Source organism: Chrysemys picta, chromosome 4 (genome assembly GCF_011386835.1).
Source record: "Chrysemys picta bellii isolate R12L10 chromosome 4, ASM1138683v2, whole genome shotgun sequence".
Taxonomy (NCBI): Eukaryota; Metazoa; Chordata; order Testudines; family Emydidae; genus Chrysemys; species Chrysemys picta.
This window is the reverse complement of record NC_088794.1, coordinates 56,708,114-56,721,387: the sequence shown is the minus strand read 5'-3', so window position 1 is coordinate 56,721,387 and position 13,274 is coordinate 56,708,114. Positions and strand designations below refer to the sequence as shown.

At 51.5% G+C, this 13,274-nt stretch overlaps 1 protein-coding gene across 5 annotated transcripts in view; it reads right to left on the bottom strand.

The window, feature by feature from the left end:
• The window catches only part of SYT2 (synaptotagmin 2), a 204,312-nt gene that overhangs the window by 141,809 nt on the left and 49,229 nt on the right, over positions 1-13,274 (bottom strand). The window contains exon 1 of one of the 5 annotated variants that reach the window (XM_065594981.1): positions 2,138-2,221. The exons of 3 other annotated variants lie outside the window; for them this stretch is intronic. The gene's annotated coding sequence lies outside the window, so the exon portion shown is untranslated. Of the gene's footprint in view, positions 1-2,137; positions 2,222-13,274 lie in introns of those variants that run through there. One more of the 5 variants, XM_065594982.1, reaches the window with a different exon arrangement.

Below are 13,274 nucleotides of genomic sequence, written 5' to 3'. Positions count from 1 at the left end.
CATCTCACCAAACAAGACTACACCTCAAGCAGCAGAGTACACTCTAGCACCATGGAATATCAGGGTTGGAAGGGACCTCAGGAGGTCTAGTCCAATCCCCTGCTCAAAGCAGGACCAATCCCCAACTAAATCCCCAAATTGCCCCCTCAAGGATTGAACTCACAACCCTAGGTTTTAGCAGGCCAATGCTCAAACCACTGAGTTATCCCTCCCCCGCTATGCTAGGACCTCAGATCTAAGATTAGACTCACCTCCTAATCCCCAACACCCGCCAGCTACAGCACCATGCCCCAATCACCCCTGCCTGCAGGATCCGGTGTTTTTCCTGGACCACTCCCAGCCGAGCACAAATCAGACTTGACCCTGCTTAGTTTATACTATGAGGCAAGGTCGCAGCCCGGCTGCTTATGGCACTGGGCCATCACTAGTTGCTAATCTCAGTGTCTATTACTTGTAACTATATCTTAAATATGAAACAGTGATTTAGTGCAGTGTTTTTCCAAGGCTCAGAGGGGGAAGCTGATGAGCCGTAACTTATCTTGATTTCTCCCTCTCCCTGTGCTCCCATTCAGCAATAACAGCTTTATGCTGCCAAGCCTCCTATGTGGGTGAAGGTGAATAGACTCAAAGATCCCAGTCCTGTAACAGAACGCACTTAAAAATGACCAAACAACAAAACAGTCACTTGGCTGCAGGAACTGGGCTGTCCACAGCAAGAGACAGCCATAACATAATAGCACCCGTTTGCATTTCTATGCAGATCTCAAAGCGCTCTGCAAATGCTGATAAATTAATGCATGCACCAGCCCTGCAAGGCCAGGGCATAATGATTGTCCATGTTCTACAGCTGTAGAAACTGAGACTCAAAGCCCCACAGCGAGTCAGTGGCAGGACTAGAGCCCACGAAGCTGGACTGCTAGTTCTGCACTGTCCCTACAAGGCTCTCCTCTCAGCATCACCCAGATGAAGAGCCCATCCATGGGTAACCTTGAGAGCCCATCCAACCACAGCACCTTCCCCATCATCATGATGCTCCCCACCTATCAAACTATTACAGCTAGCTGGAAGATAGCCAGCCCCGCTGCCCCTCCCCACCCAAAATTTTGCCTTTTTGACAAAATATTCCATCCAGGTACCACAGTATTTTGTTTCAAAGGGACACTGTGGTGCCTCATGGGAGTTGTAGTTTGGCTACCTTATGTTCCCATTCTCTAGGATTGCAGTCTCAGGCTGGACTATTTCTCCCATGATGCACCATGGCCTGGGACAACACCTCCTTCCCAGCACCAAGAGGTGTGGTCACCTTGGGAGATGTAGTCTGGCCCAGAGAGAACAGGAGCATAAGGCACCCAAACTAAAACTCTCATGAGGCCCTGCAGTGCCATTTTTAATAGAAATACCAGCATTTTCTACAGAAAGCAGACTCTCTTCATGAAAAGTTTAATTTTTTCAAGTTCTCAGTTTTCTGACAAAAAACAGTTTTGACAGAAAGTGCTTGACCAGCTTGAGAAACGATCCCTTTTTCTTCGGTTATGCACCAGACCCAAACTCCAGCTGCTTCCCTGCCATAGGCTCCACTCCCTGACCTGCTGACTCAAGGCCAGAGAGGCTAGGTAGGAAATTGGTAATGCACACCTGGCTCACTTGCTTCCCCCAAGCCAGATCCCCTGTCCATGGGCAGACCAAAAATCTGGCAGTAGGGTGACAAGTCCTGTGGGTTAGGGCTACCAAGGTAAATGGGGGTGGGGATCAGAACAACCCCTGGGCCTGTACCCCATCCCTGCCCCTTCCAAACCCAGCTGTTATCCAGGTGCTGCCAGTTTCCCAAGGCTTAGAACACAGCAGGCCATATAGCTCCCCATGAGGGCATGTCCTTTTGGCAGGCACCATATCTGTAGGACACTGTCTCAGATTTCCCTCCTCAGAGCTCTAAGAGGGGCTTTCTTATAGCCAGTAGCCCTGTTTGGCGTTGATTTATTAACACAGTGCAATGCAAGCAGCTCCCAAAGTCCCAAAACACAGCCCAGTCACACAACCCAGCCCCAGGCCTTCTTTAGCCCTAGCCTGCTTTTTGCCCAGCCCCTTCTAGCTGGATTGCTTCCCTGCTCTTCCGTGCAGAACTCCCCAGCCTTCTTACCTGGACTCCTTGCTTCTCCAGGAGAGACTCCAATGCTTCCCCAGTGCTCAGCAAGCAAACCCTTCTCTTACTGGCCTAGCCCTCTGCCTCTTTCCAACTAACACCATTCTTCCTTAATTAACCCCAGCTGCCACCCACCCTCCTAATCAGGTCCAGCTTGGGAGTCCTGGTTCTATTACAGGAAAGCAGATCTGCTACTAGCACCAAGCTGGCTGGCTCCAGACTCCCCAGCCCTTCTACGGGCAGATGACCCTGATGCAAAGGGGCTGGTTGTGCAGGGGCCGAAGATTGGTGTTGGCCAAGGGCAAGGTAACAAAATCCAATGCAACATGTCACATAAAATTATTTACAAGTGTCAGCAAAAGATAAAGAGCCTGGGTGCCAGGGGCTTGTTTCCGGTAAAAGGCCTGAGTTCAGGGGGTCTGCTGGGCTCCTGGGCCAGGGCCCGGGTTGGCATGGCAACGAGTGGAAAGGTGCTAGAAATGGGAGGGAATGGTTAGGGTTGAACTAATGGACACGTGTTTGATTGGTGAGTGTTAGTGGGATGAGCCCCCACCCCTGCCCCCTCGGACACTGGTTATCAGAGGGTCATTAAACAAAGCGGGGGGGGAGGGGATGTGCAGACTGACAGGAACCAGCTTCACCATCACAGCTAGGGGGATCCCAGGAGCCACCATGACACCAATGGGCCTTCATCAGCCTCCTCCTGAAAGGGCTTCTGACAGCACCAGGCCAGGGACCTGATGACATTGTGAACACGTCTGGCTTCAGCTAAAAATCTGACCAAGGCCTGGCCCTGAGAGGGTGGGGTCTCTGGTGTGCTGCCCCCCCCTCACCCCCCTCCCTTTTTTCTCCTCTCACCTCTGTCCAATACACGTCTGGCTGAGCTGCCAAGACAGCATCCCATTTGCACCAGCACTGTGCGCCTGTGCCCAGAGAGGCAGCTAAAAGCAAGGTCTTACCCAGCCCCTGGCGGGTACAAGTCCCCCAGGTCACAGCGGCTGAGCAGACCATGGGCTGGGCCTGTCTTTCTCCAGCAGAGAGGCTGCAATGGAGACTCTGTATCTTCTCTGCTGCTCTCTTCTCCCTTGTGCAGGTCTGGCTTAAGAACGGCAGGATCAGACTTCAACATGTGCAGCTCCAGCCCACCTCAGCGAACTGCTTCTCTTTTCCCCCAAAGGGGGCTGGAACCCTCTTTAATACGATCAAAACAATTGTCAAATAGGGGGTTTCCCCATAAAAACTCTCTGCAGCTAACGGGACAGGGACTAAGGGGTAGCGTTAACATGGAAGCCTTAGTTAATTAACACTTTACATGACAAATGCTTTCACTGTTTTTCCTCCTTTTCCTGCCTCTTTAATAAATGGCTATCAAGATCTCTCCTGGCGGTTGTTACAATGGGAGTGGGCAGGGGAGCATACTGAACTGAGCAGTGTGACAGTGACCAAGGGGTTCACTAACCTCACTGGACCTCAGTTACCCCTTTCCAAAACAGCAGGGTGCTGTGGAAGGGTGTGCCTGATGCAGCTTCAGCCTTCTTTGCTCAGCGTGGCCTGCTGCCCCAGTGCAGAGATGTGGGGAACGGCCCCACCTCTGCCTTGCCCTGTACTGCCTGGGGCTGGAAGATAGAGCACATCCTGTGGCTCAGGGACTGCAACTGTGAGCTTTGGATGGAGCATGCCCAAGGGCAGGAAGAGGCCCCTTGTACCCCCTCCACAAACCCTGGAAAGACTATGCTGCAATCTGTGATACCCTCAGCAGTTGCAGGGGAAACTCAGAAACCTGGGTCTTGGCAAGCTGAGCTCCCCTCTGATCCTAGTCCCTGTTGGCTTCCCTTGGATGGTTCCAGGAGGAGGGGCCTGTATCTTCCCTGGGAATAGCTCCGCCCCCTTGGCCTGGGTTGGCCCACAGGGATAACACATATCATATATTTTAACGAAGGGTTTTCCTTGGAAGAAAAATTCCTTCCCCCTGGTTCCTTCCCAGTCAGGATACCTTGTTCTGCCATGACTGTCCAATTCCTCACCCCCATCCATTGGCTCTCCTAGACCAATATGCAAATCTAATCCCGACAAAAGACCTCTGGAGTTTACCTTTATAGAGTCAGTAGCTTGAACTCCAGAAAGGAAAAGCAAAGAAACAATCTGTCCCTGGCTATAACCGTAGCCAGACAAGACGCTCCAGGGGCCCAGCATGGGAGTTGAAGACTCTAGGCTGGATTTTCCAAAGAGCTCAGCTCTATTTAGGCTCAGCACATTGGAGAATGTCCAGCACAATTGTAGGTTCCGAAACCTTGCAAATCTAGCTGCTAGCGCCTACCATGTACTCAAAGCAGCAATGCTTTTTATTAAAGCGTGACAGCGCCGACATCTGAATGCCTTTCCATTTGCTTTAAGTGGGAATCTCACCTCCCCTCTTGTCTTTTTGTCCTTGTTTCTCTGCCTGCAACCTGCTTTCTCTGGTTGTTTGCTTGCTTAAAAGTGGGCATCTAAGTTGACGGCAAAAAGAAAAAGGAACTGACACAAGATTCCCAATGTTTCTAACGCAGAGCTGGACAGAGCGTGATTCAGACACAGCCTCGGGCATAGTGCAGGACAACCGCAGTCTTCAGAAAGGCACAGGAGTCCACAGGACAAGTCAAAGTTGGGGGCTGTACTATACAGTTCATGGTGTCCAGTCAGGTGGTGCATTCTTCAGAAAATAAGATCAAGCAAGAGTGCGACAGACATGAAGGCAGTTCAGAGAAATGAGACCTGAGAAAAGTCAGTCGGGTCCCCTCTAGTCTCCACCCCTTGGCCAGTGCAGAAGGATTCTCTAGCATTCAGTGCTCTGTTTAGTCCAGTGTTGGAGAGCACACAAGCAAGTGGGCTCCTACCCCATCCCTTGGGGGGCAGGGATCATTCCCCCACTCTAAGGCTCTCACTGTTGGGAAATGCTTCCTGAGATCCAGCCTCAGGTTTCCCTTTGCTCAATTCCATCCCATTTCCCCTAACCACACTACTGCTCATCAACAAGGCCACCCCTAATTGAAGGTGATGATCTTCTGCAGGGACTGAACCCATGACCTCTGGATCTAAAACCTTTGCTCTTGGACCTAAACGGGAGGTCTATTAGCCTGGAGGCTGGAGCAGACTCTGCAGAGCCCATGCTCTGGAGGAGGACAGAAAACCAGATTGGGTTCACATTGGTTCTATTAGCACAGTCTGGCAGCCTGGGTGAAGGAGAAGGGCCAGGACTGGAGTAATTTGCTTGCATGGCTTTGTTGGGGGAGGGGTGTTGAGCAGAGATGGGCCAAACCCCAAAGTATAAGTGATCCAAAAGCAGGGGAGTTTGGACACAGTGAGACCCCGATCTGACCCACCATACCAAAACCTCACTGCCCAGCACTGATTAAGCCCAAGCCCAAGCTCCACCACCCTGTCCTCTCCAGGAGCCCCTCCTCCCTATGCCAAATGACTGCACCTAGCACAGGGATGTTGGTTAATCAAACTTAGCTGTGCCTCTTCAGCTGCCACTGAGAAAATCAACAGCTCCCCGAGCAGCCGTGAATTAACTTGGCTCTTCACTGCCATGTGCTTTATGCAGCTCACAGGGGCTGCTTGAATTACCACCTCACTTAGAGCCTTTACTGCCCCATAATCTGCAGTAAAGACCTGGGCAACACAACAAAGGAAGTCTTATAAATAGCAGGGGAATGTCAGACACCCGCGGTGCCATTATAACTGCTGGATTAAGTATGTATTTGCTCAAGTCTCCTGGGGGGATTGTTACAGTCTATGGGGCTGATGCCAGACATACATGCTTGTGTATAAGCCAGGAAAATTTATACTGCAGTGCCAACTCATCAGTTGCAAAAGGACACGGCAAGCCCCCAGGCCCTGGTGCTCCACGATGTGGGAGCTGCGCTGGGGTCAGGGAGCATGGCTGCAGACATGGGACTCACGATCCCCATTGATGCCAATAAAGCCTCCTGCAAGGTTAAATCAGGAGTGAGGTCAGGGTCAGGCCCAAAGAGTGTTCAGCACCTCTGGAAATCAGAGCCAAAAAGCCTCCCAGAAGGAAAAAGGGGGAAGATCTGAAATTGGCAGACTAGCCACTAAGACCAAGCTCCTCAAAGGGATTTAGTACATAACTGCCATTGATTGGGGATCTGCCAGTTCCTTGGAGTCGGGTTAACACATTGCCCAGACTAGCATTCTTTCAGGAAGGATCACTGAAATAGCAACATGCACCCTGGATATTAGCAAGGAGCTGAGAGATACCTCAGGAGCAGAGACTAAGGCAAAAGGGAGTTGTGGACAGCAGTACCTCCCATAGGGTGTGCTGAAAGTCAAGCCCCAGGTAATGACCAGATTGGTAATCCAACACAAAGAAAATCCGGGATCCACCTAGCCAGCAAGTCACCTCTTTGAAGGTTGGCAACTGAAACTGCTCGCCTTTCCCATATTTATTAAGTGACCTAAAATCTGCGCACAGTCGAATATCACCCTTCTTCTTGGATATGATCACTGTGGGTGAGCTCCAATCCATAGGCCCTTCCACCTCTCAACTGATACCATTATCTTTCACGCACTGCATATCTGCCAGGATTTTGGCCACAAGTGGAGGAGGCACTCGACAGGGTGGCGGTGCCAAGGTTTTGGTGTTCGAATCCAACTGCAGGGAATACGACAGAACACTGCCATCATTCAGTAAATCCTGATGTCTCTGAACAATACTTTGGGTGTCCCCTTCTGTTCTAGCCAGCATAACCACACCTGAGTCCATGCATAATACCAAGCGGTAAGCACAGATCGTGCGACGATAATGGAACAGCATTCCAGCTGCGCCTTTAACAATGCGAAACTTTGCAGTCCAGGCTATGTCTTTGTAGAGCACAGACCATAGAGCTTCACCAGCTATCTGCGAGGCATCCACATTCCAGGCTTTTATAACCTCTGTAGTCAGGCAAATGTCCAGATTGTGAACTAACCCAGAGAGGTTTCAGAGTGGTAGCCCTGTTAGTCTGTATCAGCAAAAACAATGAGGAGTCCTTGTGGCACCTTAAAGAGGAGGATGTTCACTTCAGCACTGGTATCCACCATGTACTTCAGCGATGTGCCATTAATTTCCACGATATGGGATACCAGCCCCAGCGCCTTACTACATGAGAAGATGATAAACATCCGGGTCCCTGGTAAAGGTGGTCTCATGCAGTTCCACATTCACAGTAGGCACTTCAGGCCCCATCTCTGTGAACCAGTGTACAGCGGCACCCTCACTTCAAGTGTCCTTCCCACAAGCCTGGCGCATAGCAGTTCTAGCTGAGCAGGCAGGGAAATTGACCGAGTGACCCGTACTGCCACAGTGGAAACAGTGAGGAGATGGCAGCTTTCACTGCCAAAGCCGTGAAGTGGGAGTAGGCAGCACTGGTTGAGGGAAATAGGAGGAGCAGCTGACAGTTTAAGTGTAGACACAAAATTAGCAGCTGTCTGAGACCCAGAGCCCTTCTCTGCCCCAGCCCTCTCAAATGCCTCACTCTGAGCAACGCAGTATCAAAAATTAGCGGTCCGGCATCGTGAGCCAGTAACCGTTCCCCCAGGCGGTCATTGGCTACGCCAGTCTTAAAAATATCTCTGAGCATGACCGTCGTAACGTCCCCAGTTCTGCAGCAAGGGTAACCCAGCAGCATCACAGGGTTGCCTGATCTGCACATAATTCCAAAAATTCCAAAGGAAGTATCGCCGGTCAACAGCCGAAGGATGTGCAGGCAGCATGGGTTGCAGAATTAAAACACTCATCACCATAACATTATGCTCTGGTGCACTCCAGAGCAAAGTCAAAGCGCCCCCAAGACAATGGCTCATTGGGCTGATACAGTTAAGGCAAGTCAGTTTCATAGCCAAGGGAATGCAAGGGAGTGATGGGGCCAGCATCACATCCAAGCACCTTTGACTGCTCTAACCCAATAGATCAGGTCTTCATTTTGCAGCCGGGTGAACTGGAGGTGGCAGCAATCTCAAAAAATGTTGAGCAATACCCACAGGTAGGTTGTCAATCAAAACATGTAATACCCATGAACAGGTTAGATCAGTAATAGTGTGAACAACACATAACAACATAACAACAGCCTGAACAGCAGCTCTGTAGCGGAAGGCTCTGAGTAGCTGCACACATAGATGAGGGAACAGGAACCAGGAAACAAAAGAGGGAACAGAAAGGCAAGACACACCAGTCATCACCCAACCCCAGCCTGTACAGCCCCAGTACGACATGTGGCTGACCCCTGATCAGGTTGCCAACAAATAATAGTCACTCAACACCCATTGCATTCAAGCCTGGTCTACACCTAAAACTTAGGTCGACTTAGCTATGTCACTCAGGGCTGTGCTAAATTTCATGCCCCATACAATGTAGTTAGGTCAACCTAACCCCTAACTCCCACTGGAGACACAGCTAGATTGAGGGAGTAGTTCTTCCATCCGGCCAAGCTACCGCCTCTCAGAGAGATGGATTACCTACATCGATGGAAAAAACCCAGTGCCGCTGCAGTGTAGACACACCCTCAGCCTCCTGCCAGCTCAGGATTTTGCTGCTAAGCCGGGGTTGCCAGCCTGCCATGGAAGTTGGTGCCTTCTCCATAGATCCCTGGGAGCAGTGTCATGATCAGTCTCCCAGCAAAGCGCGAGGAACAGGAATGGTTTTCATTCATCCACAGAAACGTGTTAGAGGAGACTGATAGGTGCCCAGTGCCCAGGCCCTCCCTGAACCCCTGCTTCCAAGGAAGCACCAACCCGTAACCGGCTGAATTCCTGGCTCTGCAGATCACCCCACAGCGTCTCCTGACAAGCGGAGATACTTGGTTTCTCCTCAGTTCCATCTCGAGCTTTCCATAAAAACCAGAACCAGGCTCATTTAGGAACCTGGTCTCGGACGGAGCTGATAAGCTAAAGGGAGTAACTGGATTCGGGTTTACAAAGTTCTCTGTTTATAAAATTCCCAGTCCTGGAGCCTTTGTGTCCTGCCTGCATTTGTTACCCTATCCAACAACAGCAGCATAGCCTCAGACACCTGCCAAGGGCATGGCTTGAATCCTATTGTGCTATCTCTCCCCAGCCAGTCCCCATAGGGCGGGGGGGGGGGGGGGATTTCCCGAGTCCCCCGCTGCCCCCTCAGGCTGGCTACACCCAACCGCTCCTTGTGAGAGACTTCAATGCCCTGATTCAGCCAGGCACCCAAGCACGCCCTTCTGTCCATCCCTCCTAAACAAGGTGTGCGTACCTGACTGATGCCGGGCCAGCATCCCTGGCTTTCTCTCCGGCTCTGCACTCGCTCAGGCCTGGGTCTGGCCATGCTCCGGGGTGAGAGGCCATGGGGGTGCACAGACCCACTGGCTCATCTGTGGCCTCCTGCCTCCTTCACCACATGAGGGGACTGAGGCTGGTGGGAGGCGAGGATGAGGAGGGTTTGGTCATGGCCCACCCAGCTCCACAGCCGGGTGAGAATGGAGACACCCCTCCCTCCCACTCGCCTCTCCATCAGCCCCCTCCAGCTCTTGGGTGGCCTTGACTGAGCCCTCAGCCTGTGGCCCCTCTCTCGACCCACACAGGCTGCTCCGCGGTCTGCAGCGGGGGAAGAGGGGCTATCTGTAGATAGGCAGAGTGGTACAGAGCCTCCCTACGTGGGAGGAAGAGGCCATAGCGCCCCTGAGGGCATCACCTGGTAAATACCATTACAACATGGCGGGGCACAGCCCGAGCCTCTCCCTCTGCTGCCCCTGCTGTGCTTTATTGCTTTAATATCCTGGAACTGGCCCCCAAGCCCGACAAGCCTTTCTGCTCCCGAGACGAATCTCTTTGCAGAGGGGGAAAACCAACAAAGCTGCAGGGACAAAACAGCCCGGGCGGTGAGCGGCAGGTCGCCGGCTCTGCGTGCCAGGACCAGTCCGCACTTAGGCTCCCCAGTCAGGTGTGTATGCACCTTCCCAGCCACTTGCATATCCCATCCGCTCAATGATTAGGGGTATGGAACCACTTCCATATGAGGAGAGATTAAAAAGACTGAGACCATTTAGCTGGGGAAAGAGACGACTAAGGGGGGAAAAGATAGAGGTCTATGAAATCAAGAATGGTGTGGAGACAGTGAACAAGGAAGCGTTATTTACCTCTTCACATAATACACAAACCAGGCTCACGCAATGAAATTAATGGGCAGCAGGTTTAAAACAAAGAAAAGGAAGTGTTTCTTCACACAACACACAGTCAACCTGTGGAATTCATCACCAGGGGATGTTGTGAAGGCCAAAAGTATAGCTGGGTTCAAAAAAGAACTAGATACATTCATGGAGAATAGGTCCATCAATGGCTATTCGCCAAGACGGTCAGGAGCACAGCCCCATTCTTTGGGGGTTCCTAGACTTCTGACTGCTAGAAGCTGGGACTGGACGACAGGGGATGGATCACTCAATAAATTGCCCTGTTCTGTTCATTCCCTATGAAGCATCTGTCACCAGCCACTGTTGGAAGACAGGATACTGGGCTAGATGGACCATTGGTCCACTATGGCCATTCTTATGTTCGTATTCTTATGTTCTACAGCCTGTGCATAAGGACTTGAACCAGCCACAAGTCTGAAATACCTGGGAAGGCCACCCCTGGTGTAATAACTCTATTAGAGTCAGTGGAGTTGCACCAGGGGTTCTGACATTGGCCCCTATTGTCTGTAAGGCAATGGTGTAAATTGTCCTAGCTTCATTGACTTCACCCTGCTGAGGATCTGGCCCGCTCTATTTTGTTCCAGCGGTGCTCCAAAGGGATAAACATCATTCTCTTACTTCGCTTGGAACTGATCCTTTTCCAGCCCCTGCACGTGCTGTAATTAAAGACCAGGGCAAGGCTTATACTGTGCGTTTAGCCCACTGACAGCCTGTGATGTATTTTGTTTACTCAAATCACTCGAGAATCTGATGGGCGCCTGCGGTGGTTCTGAGATGGAAATTTTGCTTTTACGAGAATGATCTAATTTATATACAACTTATCGCTCCGGTTGCTAGCAAGCTGGCTGCCTGCATGTGCATGGCGCAGGGTGGGCTCCAGTGGCCCAGCCATTAGATCAGCCTGTGGACAGCCCCCCAACCACCTGTTGTTACGTCATGGGTGACCCCAGCCCAAGGCAGAGCACAAGCAAGCGTGATCTGAGCTGAGATCCCAGCAGTGAACATGACTTTCCTGCAGCAATAGATCCGCCGGGGCCCATCCTAGGAGCCATAGCACAGAAGGGGCAGCCGGGAAGGACGGGGACGAAGGTGGCCAGAAGCCACCTTAGTGCCACCTGGATTCTGGCTCCCAACATAATTTAGAGCAGCCCCAGACGCTGCGCTGCCTTACAACAGCTTCCTCACAGCTCCCTACCGCGATACTGTGGCCTGCCCCATACCCTGGGTCTGTGAAAATGGGCAGTGTAAGGCCAGTTATGTTGGGAAAAGTCTCCCCCAGCCCTCTGGGGCTGCTTACAACCCCTACACACTGCTGCAGGGGCATATAGGGTTGGGGAGGCAGAACTGACCCCCTAGATTTTAAAGTCCAAAGGGACCATTAGATCATCTAGCCTGACCTCCTGCATCTCATTTCAGCCACAGATTTCCGCAGTGGAGGGCAGGGCTAGGAACGATTCCTCCCCAAGCATCATAACACCGCCTCTCTCTGGACAACACAGCAAACTGCCCGGTAAAGCAGGACCTCCCTTCTTGCTGCACAACACCCAGCCAGGGAGGCCCTGATCCCTGAGCAGTGGCTCTCAGCGCTACCGTGAGCCCCAATGTTGCTCACTAACTATTGCCCCAGGCAGAACTCGCCCATTTCAGAGATGGCTGAAGGGGGAGGGGGGAAGGACTCACGCTGGGTGCAAATCAGGGCATGTAGACGCCTCGCTGATTGGTGGGTGTGGTCAGGTGTCTTTAGCCTTTGCTCATCACTGGAATATCTGAGGGGCTCCCATCAGAATGAGGTTCCAGGACAAGCTCTTGACTGTCCCCAGACCTGAAGAAGAGCTCTGTGTAGCTTGGAACCTTGTCTCTCTCACCTACAGAAGCTGGTCCAATAAAAAACATGACCTCACCGACCTTGTCGCTCCCAGATCCTATCCCTTTAAGGCACAGTGCCTGATTAAAGTCAATCCATCACTGTACAGACAGCCAGAATGCAGGTGCTGAGAATACCCACTTCTTTCAAGCAATCCCATTGTCCTCAGATGTGGAAATGGATCCGTCTAGTTATGGGCTGGGGAACTATTCCTTCCATCTTGAATTGGGCCCCAGGAAGGCGTACGCTTCCTGTTGTAGCTGATCCTGACAGAGCTTCCCCTGGAGTACTCCCGCCTCCCCGAAAGCTGTTAAATCAGAACGTGCAGGAAACAGATTCTCTGTAATAAATCAAGATTAATGAAGTTCAGACAGTAATTAATTACTGCACTCTTTGGTAGCTAGTTAGAGTCGCATGTGCGGAGCCATTAATAATGTTCATGTCATGTTTTGGACAGCACAGAGAATTGAGTACCAGAACCCCTCCCTCCCCAAAGGCAGCAGAAGAGATGTCAGAGGGCACCCCTGTGGCCAGAGCTTGACTGACTGCAGAGGAGCTATGGGTCTGTGGGAAGCTGGCAAAGAACTGGAGGCTGCAGTTCATTGGACTGTGGACATGCCAGCCTTGGTTCTCCTTTAGTCCTTCATACAGCTATAACTGGTGAAGCTGAGAGAGGAATTTCAGATGGTCTAGTCCTGCCCTCTGCAGAGGCAGGGAGGGATCTGCCCTGCTCCTTCACTAGCCTTGTGGTACCTCTAATTTGCCAGTGAACGAGCTAGAGATGTGCCGAAGCTAAACCCCAGATCTGAACTCCGTGGGCTTTTGAAATTTGCTGAGCTATTCCCAGTTGCATTATCCTAGTGAACTCACTGGAATCATGAGTGTCTTGTGAATCTGGCATAGCACTAAGGGGAATCAAGCCATGTGGCGCTAAAACAAACACCAGAGAATCAAGGCAGCAATAGAAGGGTAGCTGCAATTCCTGACAGCTGTTGCATTAAGTTAGGTCAGAGGATTGGAGTGAATCAGCTGGGACAAGAGACTCCACAAGCTTTTCTCTCCCAGCACTTGTCCCTTA